Raw genomic sequence first — 27,187 nt, forward strand, 5'->3', positions numbered from 1 at the left:
ACAAAACACACGTCCAGCAGTCGTGGCTTTGCGGTCAGTGTGATTCACTGAAGATTAAAAAAACCTCACCTTCTCCACTACTAAGTGCCAGTTTATTTTTATCCATTTCTTTCAGGAACATTGATAATTTTACATTTTAGTGGACACAGAAAATAAGGACAGAAGACATTAATGGATTTTGAACGTGCAAAGAGAACATGTGAAAGCCCAACATTCAATGGGAAATGTCTTTTGTTCTAAATCCCTTTTAAGGGAAATTATAATTTCATTATAGTTTGAATGTGCTTTTGTATGATTTGATCCTCAAAAGTTGTCATGATTGCCGAGGTGAAGACACCCGTGGCAATCGTTTGGTGCGCTGGAGTGCGCTCTCTGATTGGCTGATGTTCTCTTCTTAAGCGGTCAGCGTCCAGACAAGGACGTCAGACCGTACTTCTGTGTTCCTGTGTGTTTCGCCAGATTACCAAGTACCAAAGACTACTCTCCTGTTTTAATTCCTGCCTTCGGTTCCGACCTGCTTCTGCCCCGCGTTACGATCTACTCTCCTGCCCTGGCCATCGACCTGCCCGCTAAGACGTATTGATTCTGCCTACCTGTCACGGAACTGCCGTTCCGTCAAACGCTGCTAGCGACCGACAACCATCGGCTTCCAAAACCAGCTCTGTCAGCTCAATCCATTAAAGATTCATTTAAAACGAACGCAATTGAGTCAGAGATTCCATTCTGGGTCTTGACAAAAGTACCTTAGCGAAGCCAAATATTTTATTCAGGTACTGTTTGTATTCTTACAACAATTGTATCCTCATGGGGCCTGCTAATTATTAATCAAGATGTCTTTCATTTTAGTGCCTGGAAGTCTGGTCATGAGCTTGCCTCTCTTCTAAATCACTTAAATTTATTTTCATGAAACAAAAGTTTCACTTTTCTTACTGGTTATTTATTGTGCTCATACGCCATCTAGCGACCAGCATTATATCGTTCCATTTATTCATGTGATTTCTTTAAGCCAATCAGATTCGTTTCATGCATTCATGTGATTTTGCCAAAGCCAATCAGACGGTTGTTTTATGCCTGTGTTTTTAATACATGAGCCTGTAGTTATTGGGTGTGTGTTCATCCTCCCTGAGCCGATCTTGGAAGCAGATCTAGGGGAAAGCTCTGATGGGACGCGCCTCCTATGAAAAGGAGGCCGAAAACCCAATACCTGACTCAGAGTGTGTTTCTTTCTTTACTTTAATACAATCTGAAGTTTTAACCTTGACAGCCTTACCCAGAACCCTTACTTTTTATTAAATCTAGGTTATAAAAATAGATCTGCCCTAAAGGGTGTGGAAATCAAAAAGCAGCAACACGATTGGCCAATAGTGCCAATTACGTAAACCAGGGGTGGACAAATTATGCCCCAGGGCCACATGTGGCCCTTTAGGCTCGGACCTACCGAACAAAAATGGTCAAAGTATAATAACAATATATAATATATGAAACAAAGTTCTACTAATAAAAATGTATTTCTTTTTTAAATGCCAGCCATTTTTCCTATCTTCCCACTATGAGCGTAAAGCGAAACCACTACTACAGAAATATGACAAAAATACTACAAAACTATATATCAAATTTAGTGCTAAAAACAGGAATCTACTTTTATTGTAAGATTTACATATTTTACTTGTAATAACAGAAGTAATAAGAAACAGACAACGTGGAAAAATTGTCATGCTGAAAAGACAAATGTGAGAGAACTGAAGTAATGTGAGTACATCCCAAAAGTATTCACTGTACCCACACAACTTCATTTTCTCTCCAATTTGTAAAAAAATCTTCGTTTTTACCTTTTTGTGGAACTTTAAAACAATCACAATTTTCGGGGTCCTTTCGCTTTTTGGCAGTAAAAAAATATGGTCGAAGTGAGGTGAAGTGAGTACATTCCTGTTATTCTGCTTTCACACTTTTTTTCTACATCTATTGCACCCTGGTCTTTCTGGAAGGGGGGTTACCACTTGTGAGGCCCCTCCTCAAGGTTTCCTTTTTCCTCATGCTGAGGTTTTGAGTTTTTCCTTGCCTGCATGTTGGTTTAAGATCAGGGGATGGTGTAATCCTGTTCAGTCCTTTGAGACATATAGTGTTAAGGGCTATACAAGTACAGTAGATGAGACTTGACGACACTTTTAATTCGTTTTTGCAAAAATTAAGTCACTCGCTGCCACTGACGTCTTAAGATATATTGATGGATCTGCTTTGTTTTTCATCCTTTCATTTCATTCAAAATGTATACATCAGACCCACATTTTTTTAAAAATATATAAATAATACATATGAAGTTAAAATACGCATCTAGTAAACGTTAGAGTCTCTGAAAAAGGATACTGTACAATAGTGCAAAAGACATAGTTATGAGTACAGTATAAGAAAAGTGCAAGACGTTAAAGATGCATGAGTACTTAGCTAGCAATGAATGGGTTCAAATTCAAGTACCGTATTTTCCGCACTATAAGGCGCATCTAAAAGTCTTCATTTTTTTCAAAAGCTGACCATGCGCATTATAAAACAGTGCGCCTTATATATGGATCAATATTAAGTCGCAAGGTCTCACAACAAAGGCAAGCAGCCGCCGACTAGATTTTTCCTCGTAGGTGATGTGGTCCGTGGTGTATGCTAGGAGACATATGCCGGCGTTTCATTTCCCAGCCAATGTGTCAATCATCATTTGAATCGATCACTATTGGCTAAAGTTATGCAGAGGTAAAGGGGGTGGATCCTTTTTATCATTTACAGGCTCGCATAGGCTAAAGGGGCAAAACAAAGCCTGCAATTGGCCGAAAAAGATGAATGTGAATAGCAAGTTTGCTTCAACTACGGCATAGGGAAAACATGTTTTATTATTCTGTATTTGTAAATATTTTACTTTCTTAGATTTACTACACTCACGGATATAAGAGGACCATGGTTGCACATTATTATTGAACGCAACGACTTCGGTGAGCTACTCCGGCTATATATTTTCCCAGTATCTTGTTTCAGACTGATCTCGATGTTTCTGTGATGAGTCTATTTTTAATTTAAACTCAATTCCAAGTGTTTATTGTCATATGCACAGTAAAGTTGTGAGCGAAAAATAAAATAGAAACTAAGGAATGTTTGGCATTTTTTGAATCCGTCTTGAAGACTTTAACCTTCCGAATGATATTTGGAACGATGCATTTGAGTGACATCGTACAGACACTGTTTCCGTATATGTCTGAGACACGTATTTGCAACTTTGCAAGCTTTGGGAATGTTAAGGGGGTAATAAGTTGGACTGAACTATCTGACTGTTTTGTCGACATTCCCATTGTAGCGCCTGTAATCCGGTGCGCCTTATGTATGGCAAATATAGGACCAAAAACTGTTTTTTGGGGGTGCGCCCTATAACGCGGGGCGCCTTATAGTGCGGAAAATACGGTACACAGAAAAGAAACAATGCATATTTTCTGGAACTTACTTTCGGGCGCGATACGCACGACACCGCGACAAGCCGAGGCTTCTCCCGCCCGGCCCGCGATGGCTCTACATGGCGCTACACGGCCCTCGATGGCTCCGGCGATTTAGTAGCGAGGTCCCACTGTGTATATATATATATATATATATATATATATATATATATATATATATATATATATATATATATATATACATATATATATATATATATGTATAAACAAGTTCAGGGTGTCCCTTGCCCCCTGGCCACTGCCCGAAGATAGCTGGGATGGGCTCCAGCACCCCCATGACCCTGGTGCAGATAAGTGGTGCAGATAAGGGATGTATGTATGTATGTATGTATGTATGTATGTATGTATGTATATATATATATATATATATATATATATATATATATATATATATATATATATATATATATATATATATATATATATATATATATATATATATATATATATATATATATATATATACATTTGATATTTTTTTAAAGCTTAATACAAGACGGATCCATTTGTTGAAAAAAAAAAGTTTTAGAAAATTAAGTCAAATTGCACATAACTACTCACAAAAACTGGATACTCATTAAAGTAAAAGTTGTACCTTAAGGAAACACCCAGAACTCAACCTTTCTTTTTTTATAGCTAAAATACGGATCCATTTGTTTAAAATAACTAACCTTACATTGGTTTATTTGTGAAAAAAAAAAACATCCCCATATGTTCTTTTTATCAAAATATATCCATACTGCCTATCCTCAGTAGGGTCGCGGGAAAGCTGGAGCCCATCCCAGCTATCTTCGGGCAGTGGGCAGGGGACACCCTGAACTGGTTGCCCAACAGTAGCAGGGCACACAAAGACAGACAATTCACTCGCTCATTCACACCTAGGGACAATTTGGACCGACCAATTAACCTGACATGCACGTTTTTGGTATGTGGGAGGAAATCGGAGTGCCCAGGGGAAACCCACGCAAGCACGGGGAGAACATGCAAACTCCACACAGGAAGGTTCAATCTCATGACCTCAGAACTGTGCCGCACAAGCGCAAACCACTGCTCCACTGTGCTGCCCCGTTCCTTAAAATAGTGTCATCTTTATCTAGAATTAAATGCAAATGACCAATTCGTTTAAAACAACTCAGTGTAAATTGTTTTGGTTTGTTTTAAAATTACCCCAAAAACTGGATAATTTTGTTAAAATAAAGAACATTCTCGTTTTTTTCCTTCTTAAAATCACCCCACAAATGAAATCAATTGATTAAAACAACCACAATTAGTGGGGCATTCCCTACAAACCCAGAAAATAGGATTCAATTGATCCAAGTAATTGATCAGTCCATTTTGGGTTATTTCTGACCCAAGTGTGTCAAACAAAATCACTTTTTAACCAAATGTGGAGAATATGAAGTTATGTGAACACATTCTGAAAAAAGTACAGTGTTCCCAAAGCTTCATTTTCACCACAAATGTTTAGTGTGTTTTGCTTTATACATCATCTCGTTCAAAATTTTGAGACAGAAACGTAACAATCATAGATACTATCTTTGATAACAAAATGCAAGATACCGGTATGGTAAACGAGGGAATGTGGCGGCTATAAATGGTAAATGGTAATAGTCGTCATTGGCTTTGAATTTATAAAAGAAAAAAAAATTGGAAACAGGATTTAGTGCCAAAATGTGAAAGAAGTGAAGTGATGTAAACACATTTAATTGCACTGTATTTACGACACTTCATTTTCTGCACAATTTGCTTTTTTGTTTTTACCCCAAAAAAAAAAAAAATCATAAATAACAAAAAAAAAATTACAGACCTTTACTACGTTTTAAGATTACCTTTGGCAAATCCTGGAATTTTTCCGAACCGCTGGTCAATTCTTGCATTATCTGGAAATATACAAAATATACAAAATTTCTATTTTGAAAACAAAGATATAAAAAGTAGGGGAACAAAGGAGTTTCATATTTTTTTGACAATAAGGCGCACTTGAAAAAACAACAAAATGGCAAGGAATTCGAAAGTGCGCCTTTTATTCCGGTATACCTTAAAGCAGGGGTCGGGAACCTTTTGACTCAAAGAGCCATAAAAGCAAAAAATATTAATTTTATTTTGGGAAAGAGCCACACCATATATTATGAGACAAATTTACTAAATTACTAAACCCGCGCCCCAGACAAAAGCTTAGTCTTCAGCACATTTATTTTTGATGATTTGATAAAAATTATGAAAAGAGAATAATGCCAGAGCCCCTGTCCCAAAATCAACAAACATACCACTTTAAACTTGTCTCTTTCTTGCAATTACTCAACATCGGTTAAACTCATTTTGACCCTTTTTTTCATACATATTGGTTTCAAAACCAGATGCAAGCAGTTATTGTGTAAAAACGTCACAACATTCTGCAAATAGGGAGCCTGATGAGCTCACTTTTGGCGCAGACGGCGTCGGGCGAGAGATGGGAGAGAGTGCTTGCACTTTTTGCATAGCTCCTCCCATCCCTCCCACTCACCCAATCAAATGACTAAGTTCTCTTCCGGTGTTTTGGCATATTTACAGTTCTGTGGATTCATCATAAGGTATCTGAACACTGAACACAGATTATATGGTGAACTTTTATATAAGGGATTATTTAGCGTTGTACAGCCAAAACGAGTTTTTTTCCCCCTTTTTTTGTGTGACACCTTGACTGTAAATTGTGGTGAAAAACGTGCCCTATATATACTGCAAAGTAATACTTTGTAATTTTAGCTTTGGTTAGGCTTTGCGTGTACCTGAATAGGATGGATAACTCAAGCTTTGAACAGGATGGAGAAATTTTGCATGCAATCAAATTTGTCTCTGAGCCACAGATACTCATAGAAAGAGCCACATATGGCTCGCGAGCCATAGGTTCCCGACCCCTGCCTTAAAGACTGTAAATCTGGTTAATAAACTCAGAAATGAACACTTAAAACGAAATACGCTTACATGGGGTAAGCATTTAGGAAACTAGTTAAATTAGATGTGAATCCTGATTTATTAAGTAATTAAATTTTCCGATTTTTTATTTTTTTAAAGCAACCCTCTCACTGTAGTTTTTTTATGTGCCTTATAAATAAAACAGATAGCTCATACAGAAATATTCTGAGAGTGCTCTTTATAATCTGGTGTGCCCTATAATTCAGAAAATATGGTAATTGATTTATATCACATGATGTTCTTGTTTACAATAACTGAATCATCTCTGAGTAGTACACTGTCCTACTTTTACACGGGCCTTGAAGGCATCACGAGGGAATGCACTTAAAAAATTGAACATTAGAAATTGAGTGCCATTTCGTGTTCTTGTAGGGACAAAAGATACACCACCACCACATCACATTTTTAGACATCACCCCCAAGGTCAGAAATCTGGAGTGAGGTCAAAGTTCACATTAAAAACAGATGCCCTTAAATGGACATCTTATTTTGCATGTGTTTCTATTCTTTTGTATTCGATTTTGGGGTTATATGGTAGTAATTGTGTTAGTATCAATTACCTTCTGTAGAATCTGCACCCCCAAAAAAATGACTTTGAGAGAAGTGAGTGCAGATCCAGTTGTGTTTTTCCAAATCTAATAAAGGACGGTAGTCCAAGCAACTGATTAGATTACGCAGAAAGAAGTGATTAGCATGTTCCGATAAACACGAGGTCCGGCCACGTCAAGAGCGCCGATGGGTCGTCAGCGTCCACATGAGTCATGCAGTGAATTTTTGTTCTATCCAGATCAATTTTTATACACTTTTTATACATTTTAAAGGACTCTTCTCGCCCCGGCCACCACCTCTTTTACAGGTCCCTTAAAACAAGGACAAAAATGCTTACGGAGATAGCTTCCTCCGTAGGGCCATCACCACCCTAAACAAGCGCACAAAACTGTCAGAACAAATCTTGGGACTTATTTTGTTGCTGCTAAATGTTATAAAAAAACATACCTTATGACTTGTTTGGAGGTTGTTGCTTCTAAGTGTTATTGCATTTCTTTTGATTCCACCAGAAGTGGGCCATGAAGGCCTGCAATGCCTTCTCTGCTGGCCTAAAATATATCTGAGTCATCCATCCATCCATTATCTTCCGCTTATTTGAGGTCGGGTCGCAGGGGCAGCAGCCTTAAAAGGGAAGCCCAGACGTCCCTATCTATAGCCACCTCCTCCAGCTCATCCAAAGGGATCCCGAGGCGTTCCCAAGCCAGCCGAGAGACAGTCTCTCCAGCGTCTCCTTGGCCGCCCTCGGGGCCACCTGCTGGTGGGACATGCCCGGAACACCTCCCGAGGGAGGCGTCCAGGAGGCATCCTTATCAGATACCCGAGCCACCTCAACTGGCTCCTCTCAATGCGGAGGAGCAGTGGCTCTACACAGAGTCCTTCCCGGATGATTGAACTTTTCACCTTATCTCTAAGGGAAAACCCAGACACCCTGCGGAGGAAGCTCATTTCGGCCACTTGTATCCGGGATCTGAGTCATGTAATGTAAATTATATTTTGTCCATCAATGCTTGTTGATTAATGTCTGATGCAGTTTTTTGTGCTTTGCCTGAATAACAAAACAAATGATAGTAAACTTACAAAACAATAATTCCAAGTTGTCTGCCAGTTTCCTTTCATTTCTTCTCCCCTGGATGCACTGCTTCCGGACGTGTGCTTTCACATCCAAGCAGTTAACCAATCACGTTTCAGGAGTACTTGTTGCCAGGCTCAGGAATCTGCCCAAAAGCCTTCAATATTTTAAGTGCAGGCGTTGTGCAGCATAGCATAGTGGTTATATCCGCTGTTGGTCTAGCCATTCAAATTATGATTGGTTCATTTGGCCCTGGAGGAAAGTGTAGAGAAACGTTACTGCTTTCACAATGCAAGGGGGCAGTGTTTCATCAACATGATCGCAATGTACAAGTGTGATTTGATAGCATTTTTTTCAACCCGCAGTGGCTAAAGGGCGAAAATATATTGATTTGGTTGCAGATTTATTTTTAAGGCCATTTTCAAGGCAGACTTTTCAAAAAAAGCTACATTTTCAGCCCAAAAAAGAATACAATTTAATGCCAGAAATACAACAATACAATCGTGTTCACACGTGATCATTTTATTAAATAATAAAAAAGTATATTCAAGAAAACAAAGGGAGAGTTTAAATTTATTTTGTATTTCAAAGAACTGTTCTGAAGGCCAACGAATAGAAAATAAGGAGACTTTTGTGCAAAAGACTTTGTGACCAAGGATATTTGATACTTTTTTACGGTCTGATACAGATCTCATTTCATCTCATCAGCTGCACCGCTTATCCTCAGTAGGGTTCCGGGGATGCTGGAGCCCATCCCAGCAATCATCGGGCAGTGGGCAGGGGACACCCTGGACTAGTTGCCAGCCAATTGCAGGGCACACGGGGACAGACAACTCACTCGTTCAGTCAACCCTAGGGACAATTTGGACCAGCCAATTCACCTGAAATGCATGTTTTTGGAATGTGGGAGGAAACCGGAGTGCCCGGAGGAAACCCACGCAAGCACGGGGAGAACATACAAACTACGCACAGTAAGGCCGGGAGCTGGATTTGAACCCACTTAGGAGGTTCCCTTAACTCGATTGTCATCAGTACTGACAACAGATACTGATGCTACTAGCACCTTTTTTTTGTGGATACCATACTTAACTCAAGGTGTTACAGAAAGCAGATACTAACTCCATTATCCATTTAAAATAAATAACCATAAAACTCAATACCTTTTTATTTAAAATGGCCAGAAATGAATGACGATTACTAATTCTTCTAATTCCAAGTTCTGGAATTTAAAATTGCCACTAAAGGGCAGTTGATACTGGTATCGGCTCCCTTTGCTGAGACAGATGGAGAAGCAGAATCTTATATCTAGTATCAGTACTCAGAATTTACTATTATGAACTAAAACACAACACTACTTTAAAATTTGTATTATATTTTACTATATTTCACATAACTGAGCCTTTCACCAACAAAACCAAAATACATGAAAATCAAAATGCCTGGAGGACATTGCCAGCTCTCACTACCTCAACAGAGCTAAACAGCACCTGGAGGACGTCTCACACCCCAGCAACCGCCTATTCGAACTGTTACCGGGCCGGCGGTTCAGACCCCCTAAGGCCCCAATGGACAGACTGAGGGCTAGCTTCTTCCCCAACAAAATCTATCAAACAGAGTTTTAATGTTCAATGTTCTGGTTTTAAGTGCAAGGGCAATACCCCGGTTTTAAATGCAAAATCCCAGTTAAAGTACAATACCCCGGTTGTGTGAATGGTAAATGGTCTGCATTTATATAGCGCTTTTCAAGTCAATGAAGACCTCCCAAAGCACTTTACTATGTGCTTCACACCTACCCATTCACACACACACTCACACACCAATAGCGGCCATGCAGCCATGCAAGGCGCCGACCTGCTTATTGGGGGCATTAGGGATTCAGTGTCTTTATTTGCTCTTGACAGTTGTTGCAGAAAACGTTTCCATTTGTTGTACTGTTAAATGTTTTTACACTGTATGGTTTTCTTTATTTACACTTAGACTTCATTTCCAAAATATCGTGCAAATTGAAAGTATTCGGTCATGATTACTAATAGGAATCACTTGTGCCCGCCTATTTGGCACCAACTGCTGCGGGTTCTGATTTGCTCCCTGTCCCTATTTGAACCCAGTCCTGTCTGTCCCCTGTTGTGAGTCCGTCTGCGAACCTCTGTGTATACAAGGCAAGCCTTTTTCGACCCTGACTCACGCCTGTAGCGTTTTTGCTCCCGTTTGTCTTCTGCTCTTCCGTCCTGGCTTACGACTCGTTCCCGATCCCGACCACGTTTTTTGCTCTCCTGTCCTGGCTACCAACTTGTTTTTCCGTCCCTGACACCGCCATCGCCCGCTACGAAAGATCCATCTCTGTATTTGGATCACAAGTACCAGATCGTGGGCGCTGCCCTTCCTCTCTCTATCTCAATAAACTTGTGAGAAACGTTACGCGATTGGGTCCTGTTTCCGTTCTGGTCCTGACAGTATTCATGTTCTTTGTTTCAAGTGCAATATCCCGGTTAAATTGCAACATCCGGGTTGCGTATGGGTTTCACTTTAGATGTTCTTGTCGTAGAAAGGTTGTATCTTTGGTACTATTAGAGGTTTTTACATTGTTTATTTATTTTTTACATGTAGACTTTATTTCCAAAGTACTGTGCAAATGGAAGGCATTTTGGTGCAATATCCCGGTTGTGTATGGTTTTAACTTTGGATGTGAATACTTTATTCTGGAGATGAAAACTTTATATTCTTCTATTTAGTAGTCTATATATTATATACATTGCCAACTGGATTGTAACCTTAATTTTGTGTAGCAATACAATGATAATAAAGGATATGCTATTAGAATACATTGAAAAGCTATCAGGTAATAACAGATGGTGAGGTTTTTATCAAGATAGAGGCAGGAAAACGAGATGTTCTCAAACAAGAGCCTCGGTAAGATTCGCCAATTAGTCAGCGGATGTTTGAGAGACGGTAATAATGCTGTTATTCAAAATCTGTGCTTTTAAATCTGAGATCGTGGTTAGAGTGGACAGCTCCAAGTATTGAATGCTCCAGTCAAGGGATGTGCAGCTTCTATAATTAATAAGGCCATTTATTTTCTTTCAAGCACATAAGCTCATGCAGTACACTTAAGATTTAGGGCCCCCTTCCCCAGAAAAATTACTCCCAAGGGCAAAAATTGATTACGCAAAAAATAAAAGACAAATAATGTACAGGTTTTTCACATAGAGGCGGCATCAAATACTTTGCGAATATTATTATGTAAATATTTATTTTATTGCAAATATTTAATCATTTCCCCCACAACGTTAGTGAGATTAAGCAGTAAAGAAAATGGATGGATGTGTGTGGATTTTAATAATTAACATTAATATGATGATGAATACAAATTAGTAAAACAACTATTATTTAAATTGAACAACTATGTTTATTTATGAATAATAACAACACTAATAATGACAAAACTACCACTAATATTTGTAGAACTAAGTAAAACTTGACGGGCAGACTAACTAAAAAGGCATAGAATTACTTTAAAAGGACACAAATTTGATTTTGATAGAAAAATGTAATGAAAGCAAAACTGTCACGGTTGCCATGGCGCCCAATTGGCCCCACCCGTGTGGCGCCAGCTGCGGCTCATTAACAGATTGGCTTTCTGTCTTTTTAAGCTCAGTGTGCTCTCTCTTACTTTTAGTCAGTCCGTCAACGAACCTCTGCCCCGCAAGACGTGGGTTCTGACTCGGTCCTGTTTTCCTGTTTGTACTTCCAGTCCGGTATTGTTCCAGTTTATTTTTGTCCTGTTTAATATCGGTTTCCAGTTTCGTTCCCGTCTATTTTTGTGCTGTTTATTCTTCCCTACTGTTTTCGTTCCTGTCTTGTTTGTCTTGTTTGTTTTTGGTATCCTGTTTCATTATCTATCCTGTCTATCTGTCCCGTCCTGTCCGGTATCGACCCCATCTGTCCGATATCAACTCGGGCAATTGGAATCGATCTCGTCGGTCTTTGGCTTCCTGTCTTTCCATGCCAGACCGCTGTCTAACGTGCATGACTCCACATTTCCCGTAAAATAAAAGGCTCGTGTGAGAACGTCACGCGTTTGGGTCCTGATCCTGTTCTGGTTCCTGACAAAAACATACAACTACTATTACTACGACTACTTCTAAGAATAATGATGATAATAATAACAAAATTTGTTACATATATATATATATATATATATATATATATATATATATATATATATATACCATCTATAAATATTTAGAAAAAGTGTCTATCAACAATTAAATTACTTAATTTCTTTTAAAATAATAATAATAATAAAAATATTAACACAAAAATACTACCAATACTTAAAAAAGGTTTAAATGAGAAAAAAGTAATTAAAAATACTTTTAAAATACGGATAAATATTACCTTTATCAATAGTATTACAAAAGATAATAGTAACACTATTAGTACTAATTTTAAGAATAATAAAAATAAAAACAATGGTAGAATTAAATGCAAAAATATAGAGAGACTGAATTCGATTATAAATTCATTAATTTGTTACATTTACAACAACACCAGCTCAGTAGCCTAGATGGTAAGGCGCCCGCTTTGAGACTGGGAGGTTCGGGTTCGCGCCCCGGCCGAGTCATTCCTAAGACTTAAAAAGTGGTCGGCGGCGCCCTCTCTTGGCTGCGGCTGCATCGGGTCAGATGCAATCGACATTTCGTTCTGTGTACATTGTTACACAGAATGACAATACAAGGAAATTATTATTATTATTATTATTAACACTAATGACAACAATGACAACAATATTAATAATAAAAACTCACTGAAAAATATAAATAACAATTCTTGTGAAGAAATATATCTATCAGCACATTGCTTCAAGGACTAAAATTGTAGTTTTTCCATAATTTGGTCCGAGCACAGAGAGAAGGAACAAACCTATTAACTTCTACTTATTTACAACAAAATTAAAAATTATAATTTTAGTGGGAGAACATACTCTTGTGTGTGTATTTTTGTGGTCAATGTTGTCCTTGGTATCTTTAAAGCTAACAAGAAAAACTATTTTTGGAGTATCGGAGTTTCCCCTTCAGAAATATGCCATCTAGTGGCGGACACTGTAATCACAGCTTGGATTTTTCCTGTCTACAGTGGCCAATTGAAAAATCAATAGGGACTCATACCAACAGCAGCACAATGTTGGTGATTTTTAATCACTTATTATTATTCCCATAACTCATTTTCGTCCCAGAGAGACTATTCCACCCTAGGACATCAGGCACAATCTTTTTGGGGGGAGGAACGACTAAGTGGGCGAGGGCCTTTGATCTTTGATATACGAGGCCTCCAGTTGGGACACAAGGATGCAGAGCGGGATAACAGACATTGGGCCAAGATAAGCAAGGCTGCTGTTTGTGTGTGTGGGTGTTGTATGTGTTGTTTGTGCTCCATTGGCTATGCACTTTCTCATACGGTAGTAAAAAGCATGTTTTCAATGTCAATGTTCTCCATACCGGGACATAAAACACAACGTCCTGATGCGTACATATAAATAATCAAACAGATATAATTGGAGTTCTTTAAGTTCGAGCAGCAGTACGTTGCCTTTTTTTTAAATCTATTATGTTGGCCGGCTGTGTTTCTGTAGTGCAGCGGTGTGCACCTTCGCCTAACAAGCGAAAAGTCCCTGGTTTGAGACTGGGTGGAAACCTATGTTGGCCTGGAGAGGGATGGGTGCCACCAGCCTGTACTTGCCCAAGTGTTCAAGGGATCCAACCACCCATGTTGGCAGGCTTACCGTATTTTCGGCACTCAGTAGCCTAGATGGTAAGGCGCCCGCTTTGAGACTGGGAGGTCGGTGGTTCGCGCCCCGGCCGAGTCATTCCTAAGACTTAAAAAGTGGTCGGCGGCGCCCTCTGTTGGCTGCGGCTGCATCGGCTCGCTACAACGGGTCAGGTGCAATCGACATTTCGTTCTGTGTACATTGTTACACAGAACGACAATACAAGGAAATTATTATTATTATTAATTATTATTATAAGGCGCACCTAAAGTCTTAATTTTTTTCCAAAGCTGACCATGCGCCTTATAATACAGTGCGCCTTATATATGGATCAATATTGAGTTGCAAAGTCTTGCAACTAATGCAAGCAGCCGCCGACTAGATTTTCCCCCGAACGCGAAGTAGTCCGCGGTGTATGCTGGGATTTATATACCGGCGTTTCATTGGCTAACCAATGTGTCAATCATCAGTTGAATCGATCACTATTGGCTAAAGTTATTCGGAGGTAAGGAGGGCGGATCCTTTTTATCATTTACAGGCTCGCATAGGCTAAAGGGGCAAAACAAACCCTGCAATTGGCCGAAAAAGATGTGTCAATCATCAGTTGAATCGATCACTATTGGCTAAAGTTATTCGGAGGTAAAGTGGGCGGATCCTTTTTATCATTTACAGGCTCGCATAGGCTAAAAGGGCAAAACAAAGCCTGCAATTGGCCGAAAAAGATGTGCCAATCATTATTTGAATCGATCACTATTGGCTAAAGTTATTCAGAGGTAAAGGGGGCGGATCCTTTTTGTCATTTACAGGCTCGCGTAGGCTAAAGGGGCAAAACAAAGCCTGCAATTGGCCGAAAAAGATGAATGTGAATAGCAAGTGTGGTTGTCTACGGCATAGAGGAAACATGTTTTACCATTCTGTATTTGTAAATATTTTACTCTCCTGGATTTATTACCCTCACGGATATAAGAGGACCATGGTTGCACTTTATTATTGAACGCAACGACTTCGGTGTGCTACTCCGGCTATATATTTTCCCAGTATCTTGTTTCAGAGTGATCAAGATGTTTCTGTGATGGGTCTTTTTTTAGTGTTTATTGTCATATGCACAGTAAAGTTGCGAGCGAAAAAGAAAATAGAAACTAAGGAATGGTTGGCATTTCTTGAATCCCAAGACTTTAACCTTCCGAATGATATTCGTAACGATGCATTTGAGTTACATCGTACGGACACCGCATCCGCACGTGTCTACGACACGTTTTTGCTTCTTTGCAAGCTTTGGGAATGTTAAGGGGGTAATAAGTTTGACTGAACTATCTGACTGTTTTGTCGATGTTCCCATTGTAGCGCCTTATAATCCGGTGCATGTATGGAAGATATAGGACAAAAAACTATTTTTTGGGGTTGCGCCCTGTAACCCGGTGCGCCCTATAGTGCGGAAAATACGGTACTCACTACTGTTAGTTTGATTCAGATACCCCGTCAAGTGTAATGTCTAAGACTGGGTGAATACTGATAGATACAATGCTAGCATCAGGTTCCCTCTAGTGGGAAGCAACTAAAATAAAACAATTAGACATATATATTGTCATTGATATTGTCTCATTTTATTATTGCATTGGCATCTGTAGGCATTTCTTAAAACCATCTTAAAGGGAGGAAGGGAGACTGATGTACTTTCATGTGTTATCTGGTATCAGTATGGCATCAATACCCAATCGAGAGAATCATAGTTTAAAAAGGGTTTATTAATTACTCATGTCACGGTTGCCATGGCGCCCAATTGGCCCGCCCGTGTGTCGCCAGCTGCGGCTCGTTGACAGATTGGCTGTCCTTCTAGTTGGGTTCAGTGTTCTCATTTTCCGTTTGTCAGTGTGTCAACGAACTTCTGCCCCGCAAGACGCGGTCCTGTTCCTGTTGGTATTTCCTGTCCGGCATTGTTCCCGTTTATTTTGTCCTGTTAATTTCGGTTTCCAGTTTTCGTTCCCGTCTAGTTAGTCCTGTTTATTTTCGATATCCTGATACATTATCTATCCTGTCTATCCCGTCCTGTCCGGCATCGACCCCATCTGTCCGATATCTACTCGGGCAATTGGAATCAATCTCATCGGTTTCTGGCTTCCTGTCTTTCCACGCCAGACCGCTGCTTAACGTGCATGACTCTCCATTTCCCGTAAAATAAATGCTTGTGTGAGAATGTCACGCGTTTGGGTCCTGACACAGTTCTGGTTCCTGACATCATAACTATTACTTGATAAAAAATAAAACAATTCTGACATAATCTAAAGAAGTGATTATTGAAATTTTCCAGGAAATATAATTTCTAACTGGCATGAGAAAACTTTGATAGGATCAGTGCCTTTAAAGGGACAGTGTGTATTATTTGCCCATTAGATGCCACTGTATTGGGTAGTGCGACCAAAGATGAACGCTACAAAGCACAAGGAAGATAACAAACTGAGGAAACTCAGAGTGACCAACCCTTAACATTTTTTTTAACTAATTTCTTTGCCCAGCCTTTCACAAAGTTTTGTTTTTTAGGGGTACCTCTGGCAGCCCTACTTGGTTAGCCTCAAAGTTGTGTCAAATAAAAATGCATTTCTCGACCAACGAGTATTAAAAAAACATTTTATATAATATATGTATTTTTGTTAATTTTTCAAATCAATATTTTCTTTTAACGAATAATGTTTTGGTTTTTTTACCACTAGAAGCAGTGTTCCCTCTAAGCTGCGCACTGCTCGCACATTCTCGGCGCACAAGAAAATCTAGCCAGCGCACAAAAATGAGGGCTCAAAATTACTAATTAAGAAGCGACTTAAGTCAAAGTTACAGTGCATGAAGGTAAAAATACACGGGTTCCCCTGACGTTGTGTCCTAAATGAGGTATTTTGAAGTCGAGTCGAAGTAGAACGAAGTTGAGTAAAGTTAGTAGAGTTTGTCAAGAACCGGCTTCTTCGGCTCGGCTCACTAAAAGGAACCGGCTCTTTCGGGTCCTAAACGACTCTTTAGTAAAATTATGCACAAAACGACTTTAAGGAAGGGGGGAATTGAACAAAAAAGAAGAAAATACCAGAAAGAAAAAGTAGTGAAAAGCTGAGAAAAAAAGAAACAAAAGGAAGAGAAAAAAGAAGGAACAGTTTAGAAAAAAGACAGAAAAAAAGAAATGAAAAAAATGTAGGAAAAAAGTACATAGAGAACAAAAAGAAAAAAAGTAACAGCTCGGAAAAAATAAACACAATGAGATTTTTTTAAAGGAATTAAAAAAAAAGTAAAAAAAAAAAGTTTGTGTTGCATTCAAATAATTTCAAATTATATCAGGTGAATCTTGTTGCCAACATTGTACTTCCACTAAAAAATGTGATTAAGTACGGTTCTGTATCTTACAACCGACTCAATAAGCCCCCAAAATGTTAATATTATGTGACAAAATATTCCAGGAAATAAAAAGAAATGGATATCTTGTGAAAGAATTGTAAGAACAAACGACGTTTGTAGGCCGTACAACCTTTGCAACAGTACGAGTATGAGTCAATTCATTCAAAAGAGAAAAATAATTTTGCATTGCCGGAGACTCAGCAAAATGGAACTCGATGTCAAGTTTTGGACATGTTTGATAATGAATTATCTTGCCACACTTGGGATTATGGTTGCTCACTGTTGTTTCAAGCGTTGCTCACCGACTTTGTGTGAACGCTCAGACCCGTGGAAAATTACAGGGAACATTGACTAGGAGGCACTAGGCACTACAAATAACATGACTTGACTAAATAAAACACAATTTTTCTTTAAAATACCATTTTTTTTACTTAAACTCATTTTAAACTTAAACTCATTAATAAACTAAAATCTATGAACTAAACACATTGAAAAATGTTAATAACTACGTACCCACATACAAGGCAGATGCTTTAGTGGTTGACTATATCTATTTTATGGTAATAACACAATAACAACATAGTAATAATAGAATATATGCATGTAAAACAGGGAGCCCTTTGCACTAATCAGTAACACAAAAGTAGCTGTCAGCTTAAAAAACCTGAGGTATCGTGTAGGCTGCCGATACCGGGCGCCGATACTCCAAAAAATTCCGACATTGACCCCGTCCTCATCCTCAACTTCAAAGTCAGCTTCCCAGACGCCTTGTCTGCTTTAACTAACACAGTCACAGCTACTGTAATGACTCTTTTATGACAAAAACACAACAGTTCCTTTTTTTTCCCGTCCTGCTTTGTAGCTTTCGTGCCCCCCTATGAAGCTGTCAGCGAGCACCAGCTTGTGCCTTTATCTCTCACGGGTCAATATTTAGACTTCATAAAACAGACAAGCGGGAGGTTGGCGTTTCAAGGAGAGAAATGGCTTTCTCAGCATGACAGGTGTTTTCCAGATGTGCACATTTGGGAACGCTACTTCGGTTTGAGGTGAAAAACACGAATGGGGAAAAAAAAACACACACTGAGGAACGCCTCAAATGGCAAGCTTGGTTTAAGGGTAATGAACTCTTAAACATGCAATATATAAGGACATAGTACATGGTTTGTGCTAAAAATCTACATATATATTTCACAAGAATACAGTATTCAAAATATTTTCAGAGACATTGCCTTTTGAAGACGGCGTGTCTCGAGAAAAACAAACAAGGTTTTAGTTCTACTAAATTTATTTTTAGAGCTACAAGCACTGTTTAAACTATAAATCTTATCTTGTAGAATAGAATAGAATAGAATATACCTTTACTATGGCAGCACGGCGGCGCAGTGGTTAGCGCATGTGCGGCACAGTTCATGTCTTGGGAACCTCCAGCGTGGGTTCAAATCTAGTTTCAGACTTCCTGTGCGGAGTTTGTATGTTCTCCCCGTGCTTGCGTGGGTTTCCTCCGGGCACTCCGGTTTCCTCCCACATTCGAAAAACATGCATTTCAGGTGAATTGGCCGGTCCAAATTGTCCCTAGGGGTGAATGAGCGAGTGAGTTGTCTGTCCCCGTGTGCCCTGCGATTGGCTTGCAACCAGTTCAGGGTGTCCCCTGCCCACTGCCCGATGATTGCTGGGATGGGCTCCAGCACCCCCGCGACCCTACTGAGGATAAGCGGTGTAGCTGATGAGATGAGATGAGATACCTTCACTGTCATTGTTATTCAATGGGCTAACATATTGTGACAACGAATATGTTAACCCATTTTTTAATAAATAAATACATACATTTTGTCATTCTTATTATTATATTATGTCGTTTTTTGAGTTTTTCCTTGCACTCATGTAGGTTTTAGATCAGGGGACGGTGTAACAACAGTCTGTGATCTGTGCAGCCCTTTGATACTTGTGATTCAGGGCTATACAAAAAAACAGGACTTGACTTGACTAAGCTACGACATCATCTGAGGAACACAGCAATAAGCAAGCCATTCGCCATATTGTACTACATGTTAATTCATCAAAAAGGTTATGAGTGTTTTAAACCAAGTTTTGGACGTTTTTGTGGAGAATGCCGAGGTGTTGTGTCGTAGGTGGATGCAGTAATGGTACAAGCAAAAAATTAGCAGCCGAAAAATAGCAAAAAACATGAAGAGCGGCCAATGGGAACCTCAGTGAGATCGATCAACAGAAGGTGGCGTCAGTCCCAACAGAAAAACGCAAGGCTAGCCGAACCAAAAAACATGCAGTGAGCAGCCATGCTAAATCGGTAACCAACATTGAAAAGCGGTAATGGCTACGGCGACAAACTCAAACCTGGCTAGGAATAAACAAACCAAGGAGCATAGCGAAAGAGGCGCTAACGCCAGTCCAGCCGATTAGAGAAACTGGCATGGAGCAGCCAGGCTAACCGGGAACCAACATCAAAAAGCAGTAACAGCTACAGCGACAAAAGCAAAGCTGGCCGGGAATAAGTAGACCAAGGAACACAGCAAAACCGACGCTAACACAGGGCTATTCGAAACAATGAAAACACGCAGTGAGCAACTAAGCTAACTGGGAACCAACAACAAAAAGCACCAACGGCTATGGCAAAAAACGCGAAACTGGCCAGGAAAAAACCCCAGGCTGGCCGGTCAAAAAAATAGTGATCAGCCAGATTAACTGGGGACCAACAAGGCAAAGCAGCAACGGCTATGGCTACAAATGTGAAGCTAGCTTCAGGTCAAACCAAGGAAGACGGCAAAACCGGGGCTAACGCTAGGCTAGCCGACCAAACAACAGGCGATGAGCAGCCAGGCCAATCAGGAACCAAAAACCAAAAGCAGCAGCGATGAAGGCAAAACCGGCCAGGAATAAACCAAGGGACACGGCAAACCACCACTAACTCCAGGCTAGTCGACCTTACAACACACAGTGAGCTGCCAACGAGCGCCAACTGGGAGCAAACAAAACAGGAAAGACCTAGGCAGCCCCGACACTAATGGGGTATAAGCCGCACAAAATTGTATCAACAGCGACACACGTGGCAAAAAACGGCTTACCGAAAAGGAGTCGAAGACAGGGTAAGCGAACTTCCCAATTCTGTCTGTAGTGTTAAAGGGATTCACCATTTTCAAAGTGTTGTGTTCCTTCAATGATGTCACAGATGCAAAAAACAAGCCAGGTTTATTTTAAGACTACCGTAAATTCCGGACTATAAGCTGCTACTTTTTTTCCCTAACGTTCAACCCTGCGGCTTATTCAGTGATGCGGCCAATTTATGTAATTTTTCTAACGGTCGTCAGCGGCGCTCGAGTGTTGCTACAATTAACTGCCCTGTCAAAGCTATATTATTATTATTAAAGCTTTGAAAACTCTCTCGGTGTACCGTCTTTCTTTGTAAATATGTGTAACCCATGTATAATATGTATTTGCAACTGTATATTTTTGTAATCTATTTATTTGTAATTATTTTAGACACTTATTCTGATATGTTTTGGACGGGTGAACGAAAAATGAGTGGCGGAACAAACGCTGGGTGCCGAGTTTAAGTGTGGACCGCTAAAGGTGAGGGACAGACAAGGAAAGAAGAGGGGGTAAAAATTTGGTTAAAGAAAAAGGAGTTGCGTGAGTAAATGTGTTCATTTAATATATTTTTCCCACCCTTACCTTTGGAAATATACACTTTTTTCCTTGGATTACTTTCAACAGGACCTGGACTCTGCAGGTCTGCATCAAACCTTAAGTACAGGTATCATTTTCCGTTCATTCTGCCGGCTGTGATTTTTGAACTGTGGACTTTAATGAAGGACATTTTTCAATCGCGGGACTTGAAGTAAGGTTTGGGTTAATTTTGTGTTTGTGTTACATGTTTAAATGTGGGCGCATGCGGCTTATATACAGGTGCGGCTTGTGTATGTACAAAATCGGTTTACCTCTTAAAATGTGGTGGGTGCGGCTTATAATCAGGTGCGCTCTATAGTCCGGAATTTACGTTAATCTATCTAGTCCCTGTACTATTTTGCATCATATATGTGTGGAGGAACCCTACAAGTTCTGTGCCCAATTGGCAAAAACGTCTCGGAATACCTTTAAGTAACCTTAATTGGAATTTCAACGAGTCTGATAAACTTTAACAAGAACCGCCCCCCCCCTTTACTTTTGTTAAGTCAAGGCGATCCCACGACACCCCCTTTGAGAAGAGCCGGGCCCACGCTGTTTTCATAGCCGCTCCCAGTCCTCCTGCATCCACAAACAAAATGAACATGTGCGCCGCATTACACCCGCCCACGCACGAAAAAAGATACCCGACATCTTAAACGAATGTGAAAATGGTTTTTACTCCTTTGCAAATTAAAATGAAACTGAACAAAATTGCAATTAGACACCCTAAAAGCAATGAGACCTATTATATATATGTATTGTTTTTACATCAGCTATGTCATATATACCTACCAATGGATTTAATCTGGCCTATGATAAATTTCTGATTATAATAAAAAAAAGAGGCAAATCTTGGTCATTTCTATCCAAAAATATTTTTTTAATAAATGCAAACCAAGTTGCTCTCTCCATCCGCTAGGAGGCAGTGTTGAATTTTTATAGCATGGTGAGTTGGTTCAGGTGTACAACTGTATTTAATTAACTGTTAAACTAAACCTATTCACATTTTCAATACAAAATGTGGACATCCTTCTTCCCCATTGTTTGTGAATAAATGTGTTGTATTTAAAAAATATCCCTCGTCATCTGCGATTATAGGATGTAGGTTCCTGAGCGATAAAGCATAATACTGAAAATCAGAGCTAAATACTGAGAGCTTCTTTACTGATCCGGCTTGCCTTAGAACAAAAAGTCTGGATCCGGCCCCAGAGCCAAACCGAGTTTGACATCCCTGTTTTATATGAAACTAATAATGACAGGCTAAGAAACAATTCTTCAATTGGCCCTTTTGATGAACGTTATTTAAAGCACAAGTGTCAAACAGGCGGCCCGCGGGCCAGATCAGGCCCGCTAAGGGATTGAATCCGGCCCGCGAGACAACACTCAGAGAAGTGCAAGAGAGAAACAAGCTGCAGGTTGAAATATGTCAACTTGAGGTTGCCAAAGCCAGGTGCCTCTCACAAAGACTGTACTTGTATTTATTTCTCTCTCTCTCTTTCTTTTCCACCCCTTTTTTCCCTCTCTGTCTCTGTCTCTTTCACTATCTGTGTCTTTTAACCTCTTTTGCTCTAACTTCCTTTTCCCTTTTCTCTCTTTTCTCTTTCTCTCTTCATACCCTTCACGCTTTCTTCTCTCTTTTATCTCCTTCTCTCTTTCTACTTCTCTTTGGATTTCTTTCTTCCTCTCCCTTTCTTTTCCCCCTCTCTCACGACTTTTTATCTTTTGTTTCTCTAGCTCTCCCTACCTCTCTCTCTTTTTCTTTCTTTATCCCGCCCTCCTACCGACTGGGGTAGTGTGAGGAGGGTAACGAGGACAGCAGAGAAAATAATCGGGACTACACTTCCCTCCATTCAGGACATTGGCCAGAAGCGCTGCCTATCCCACGCTAAGAACATTATCGGGGACCCCTCTCACCCCCATCATGGACTGTTCACTCTGCTAGCCTCTGGGAAGAGGTACTGCAGTGTGCGGTGCAGGACCACCAGGTTCCGCAGTAGTCTAGTCCCCCTGGCCATTAGACTGTTAAATGGTCAATCTAACATATAGTTAACCTAAATCTAAACGGCTGCTAATCTGACTTTTTGCACTACTGGCAGTTCTTTATAGCTTGCCACTCCTTGCACATTTGCTCTCTGCACTATTGTAATTACAGCGTTATTGTTACAGTGTTAATGTTACTGTTTACCTGACTTGTTAACCTGACTGCCCATTTTGCACATCTGGTTAGCTACTCCTCTTGCACTATCGGCACTATGGTAAAATACTATACGTAGCCATGATACAATACAACTTTTACTTATATCTATACATTCAAGGAAACTGTGCGGGTCAGATGTATCGACATTTCGTTCTGTATTCACGTGTACTAGAATGACAATAAAGTAGATCTGAATCTGAATCTGAATCTGAATCTCTCCTTTTCCCTCCCTCTTTCTCGTATTTCTGTCTTTTTCTTTCTCTTTAATCTACTAGTCCGGCCACCAACAGAATGTTTGTTCTATCGTGTGGCCCCTGAGTTAAAATTAATTTGACACCCCTGATTTAAAGGGACATTCTGTATTATTCAGTACCTCCTGGTGGTAAAATGTCAACATTCATTAAAAAAAATTACAAGTATTGATTTGAATAAGCAAAAATGATTAGGAAATCAGTACTTATTTTACGTAACATGAAGCTCAACTAAAGGGAGCTGATATAACTGTCTGCCATCTTTCTGCTACAAGTACCCCCAAAAAAACATAACCCCTTGCAAAAGGCTGGGCAAAAAATGAGAAGATTGTGATATATTATGTGGAATATTTTTAAATTGAAGACAAAACATCAATAGTTAATAAGTCAACATTGAGCTAACATCCAGCTAGCTGAAAATCTTTTATAGATGAACAACTAGAGAGTTCCCTATCCTTCAAGTACTGTATGTGCCAGCGTTACAAGGGTTAAATGGAGAGATCTTGATTTATGTTCCATTGATGTAATAAAAGTCAAAGAATATGAATTTTTAAAAAAATGAACCTAAAAAGGGTTAGACATACAGTACTTTTTTTTTTTTTAAAAGAATATGTATTCAAAATGTATTTCGAGTGTATTTTTTGTGTTGTACATTGGATTTCTTAGCTAGTGTTGGCTGTTTAATGTGTTTTAGTGTCAAGTTCTGTATAACATTACTATTGGTTTCTTGTTTCTTTGGGATGCATTTTAGCTTATAGTTCTCAAACAAAGAAATGGTAATGAGTTGTTTTGTCTTCAAAAACTAGTAAGACCTTATCATAGAGCACTGAATAATACACATAACAATGTTTATAGTTCTACTTCTAAGATTGAAGCACGTCAAATTGATTTATATTGATGCAATATTTTAAAAATGTTTTATGATCAATGTCCACTTACTCAGAGTTATGTAGGGCCTCTGCTTCACCACAACCTGTGTATAGAACGGATTTCTGGGTCACACTAAGCTACCGAGATAAAACCACTAGCATCATTTTTTTTAAATCTTCCTGGGCCTACCTTGCATGGTCTCCAGCAGTTACCGGTCACTCCTGGTCTTCCTGAGACGCTTTCCTGATACATAAATGATTCAGTCTCCAAGGAATTCTGGTTAACTTGAAGAACTCTTTGGTCTTTGAACTCTTTTTACATGTGTTGACAGCTTTTTTCTTTGCTCTTTTATAGTTCAGACCTCAGCTTTGTTTCCAGGAACATAGTTTATCATTTTTAATGTGTTATATGAGGAAAGTTGGGTTTTGTTTCAAGCGGTATGTATATAAATATGTAAAGTATGTATACCGGAATGTCCTTACTATAGGTTGATCCGGAGACACAAAATACGCGTACGAATAATCAAGCAATCGATCCCCACTCATCAGAAATGGGGAGTTGACTCTTTCAAACTTCTGAGCGTGAACATCTCTGACGACCTCTCTCTGTTCTGCCAACCCCAAGGCAGTGGTGGGGAAGGCCCAGCAGCGCCTCCACCTCCTGGGTTTTCTCAGGAGAAACAACCAGAAACAGAAGTTGCTGATGTCATTATATATAAAGCCCCAGTGGAAAGCGTTCCGGCATAGGTAATCACCGTGTGGTATGCTGAGCGCACGGCAGAGCAAAAGAACATACAGAGAGTAATAAACACAGCCCAATTTATCATCTGCTGCTCTCTGCCCAATCTGAAAGACATTGCTGGCTTGCTATAACGTAGAAGAGCCATTTAATATATAAAAGACAATGCCCACCCTGGAAACCACCCCTTTGATATGTTGGCCTCTGGTAGGTGCTACAGGTCTCCCAAAACTAGGACAGACATGCTCTGAGACAGCTTCTTCCGTTTGGCCATCAAACATACAAACATCCATCCATTCATTATCTGCACCGCTTATCCTCAGTAGGGTCGCAGGGGGGGCATCTTCAGGCAGTGGGCAAGGGGACACCCTGAAATGGTTGCGACCCAGTCACGGGGCACACAGAGACAGATTACTCACTCGCTCATTCATACCTAGGGACAATGTGGACCGGCCAATAAACCTAACATGCATATTTTTTTAATTTTGGAGGAAACCGTGGTGCCTGGAGGAAATCCACGCAAGCATGGGGAGAACGTTCAAACTCCGCACAGGAAGGCTGGTAGCTGATTTTAACCAATGACCTCAGACCTGTACCGACACACTAACCACTAATCCACCTTGCCGCTCAGGCACAAACATGGACAAAAACATTTTTAGGTTCTTTTATGTGTGCGGTTGGTTGGTTAGTTGGTTGGTTGGTTTGATCCTATAACCACTAGGGTCACAGGGGCACCATTTTCTGTGCATTATGATGATTTTTTGACTTCAACATCCAGAGGTACTTTCACAAAGACTAACATGAAAAAATAGATCATTTCAAAGTAGTTCTTTTTTCTATATAGGGCAAAGCAAATATCAAAGGTGGTGACAAAGCAGCTCACCCAGCAAAGTGTCTGGATCAGCACGTCCTTGACCTGCTACTCACAAAGTGTTTCCAAGAACATCTTGGCCATGTACGATAACAACAAAGAGCAAGCGTCAACCTCGGGTGTCACGTTTCTTACGGAAAATGATTCGTTTCAATTGTGCAGCACTCGACTGGAACGCGTGGGAGGAAAGTGAGAGTTGTCCTTCCCAACACTGTGACAGCATGGCTACGAGCGGATCCTCAACACTCCTTCAATTTTTCTAAGACATTTTTGTGTGGGGGGTTTTAGCAAAACACATTTCCAAAGATTAAATGGAAAGATAACTGTGATAGATTGGATTGCTTTTTAGATACAGATAGACAGATAGACAGATAGATAGATAGATAGATAGATAGATAGATAGATAGATAGATAGATAGATAGATAGATAGATAGATAGATAGATAGATAGATAGATAGATAGATAGATAGATAGATAGATAGATAGATAGATAGATAGATAGATAGATAGATAGATAGATAGATAGATAGATAGATAGATAGATAGATAGATAGATAGATAGATAGATAGATAGATAGATAGATAGATGGATAGATTGATACTTTATTCATCCCCGTAAGGAAATTCACACTTCCAGCAGTGTCTTTGTGTTGAAAAATAAAATAATGAAATAAAGATATAGAATACAAAAATACCCAATATAACGTTTTGCTATGGAGTATTTAAATAGTGCTAAGGAAAATACACACTACAATAAAAAAAGGGTAATATGCAAATGTAGGGGTGGGGTTTAATGTGAGCTTTTACTCCCCCGGGTGGAGTTAAAGAGCCTCATGGCATGATGAATAAATTATATCCTCAGACTAAACCACATTAGTGACAGTATAAATCATTTTCACTGTTGGATTACTTTATTATTCAATTTTAACACTGCATATTCCATACATGCCAACCTTTTAATATTAAAAAGCGGTCGATGCTATTTGTGCAATCTATTTTTAGATAGATAGATAGATAGATAGATAGATAGATAGATAGATAGATAGATAGATAGATAGATAGTAAAAGAAGTAAAGAAAGAAATATGTAAAGAAGTAAAGAAGTAAAGGAGTAAAGAAAAGAAAGAAAGAAAGGAAGAAAGGAAGAAAGAAAGAAAGAAAGAAAGAAAGAAAGAAAGAAAGAAAGAAAGAAAGAAAGAAAAATATTTCAAAAAGTAAATAAACAAGTGAAGAGAGAAAGAAAGAAAGAAAGAAAGAAAGAAAAAAAGACAGAAAGACAGGAAGAGAAAGAGAAAGAGAAAGAGAAAGAGAAAGAGAAAGAGAAAGAGAAAGAGAAAGAGAAAGAGAAAGAGAAAGAGAAAGAGAAAGAGAAAGAAGCA

General features: G+C 39.4%; 1 long non-coding RNA gene across 2 annotated transcripts; it reads right to left on the bottom strand.

The window, feature by feature from the left end:
- Nucleotides 1-5,315: 5,315 nt before the first annotated feature.
- LOC148351923 (uncharacterized) lies at nucleotides 5,316-24,852 on the bottom strand. 2 transcript variants are annotated; one of them, XR_015852916.1, is made up of 6 exons: nucleotides 24,389-24,852; nucleotides 24,269-24,302; nucleotides 8,067-8,310; nucleotides 7,437-7,537; nucleotides 7,327-7,359; nucleotides 5,316-5,368 (listed from the first exon to the last, which is right to left on the bottom strand). It is a non-coding gene; the product is annotated as an uncharacterized LOC148351923 (long non-coding RNA). The 2 variants fall into 2 exon arrangements; XR_015852917.1 differs by lacking the exons at nucleotides 7,327-7,359; nucleotides 7,437-7,537.
- Nucleotides 24,853-27,187: the final 2,335 nt, after the last annotated feature.

The sequence above is a fragment of the Urocampus carinirostris genome, chromosome 15 (assembly GCF_059441175.1).
Source record: "Urocampus carinirostris isolate Australia breed hairy pipefish chromosome 15, RoL_Ucar_1.0, whole genome shotgun sequence".
NCBI classification, from domain to species: Eukaryota; Metazoa; Chordata; class Actinopteri; order Syngnathiformes; family Syngnathidae; genus Urocampus; species Urocampus carinirostris.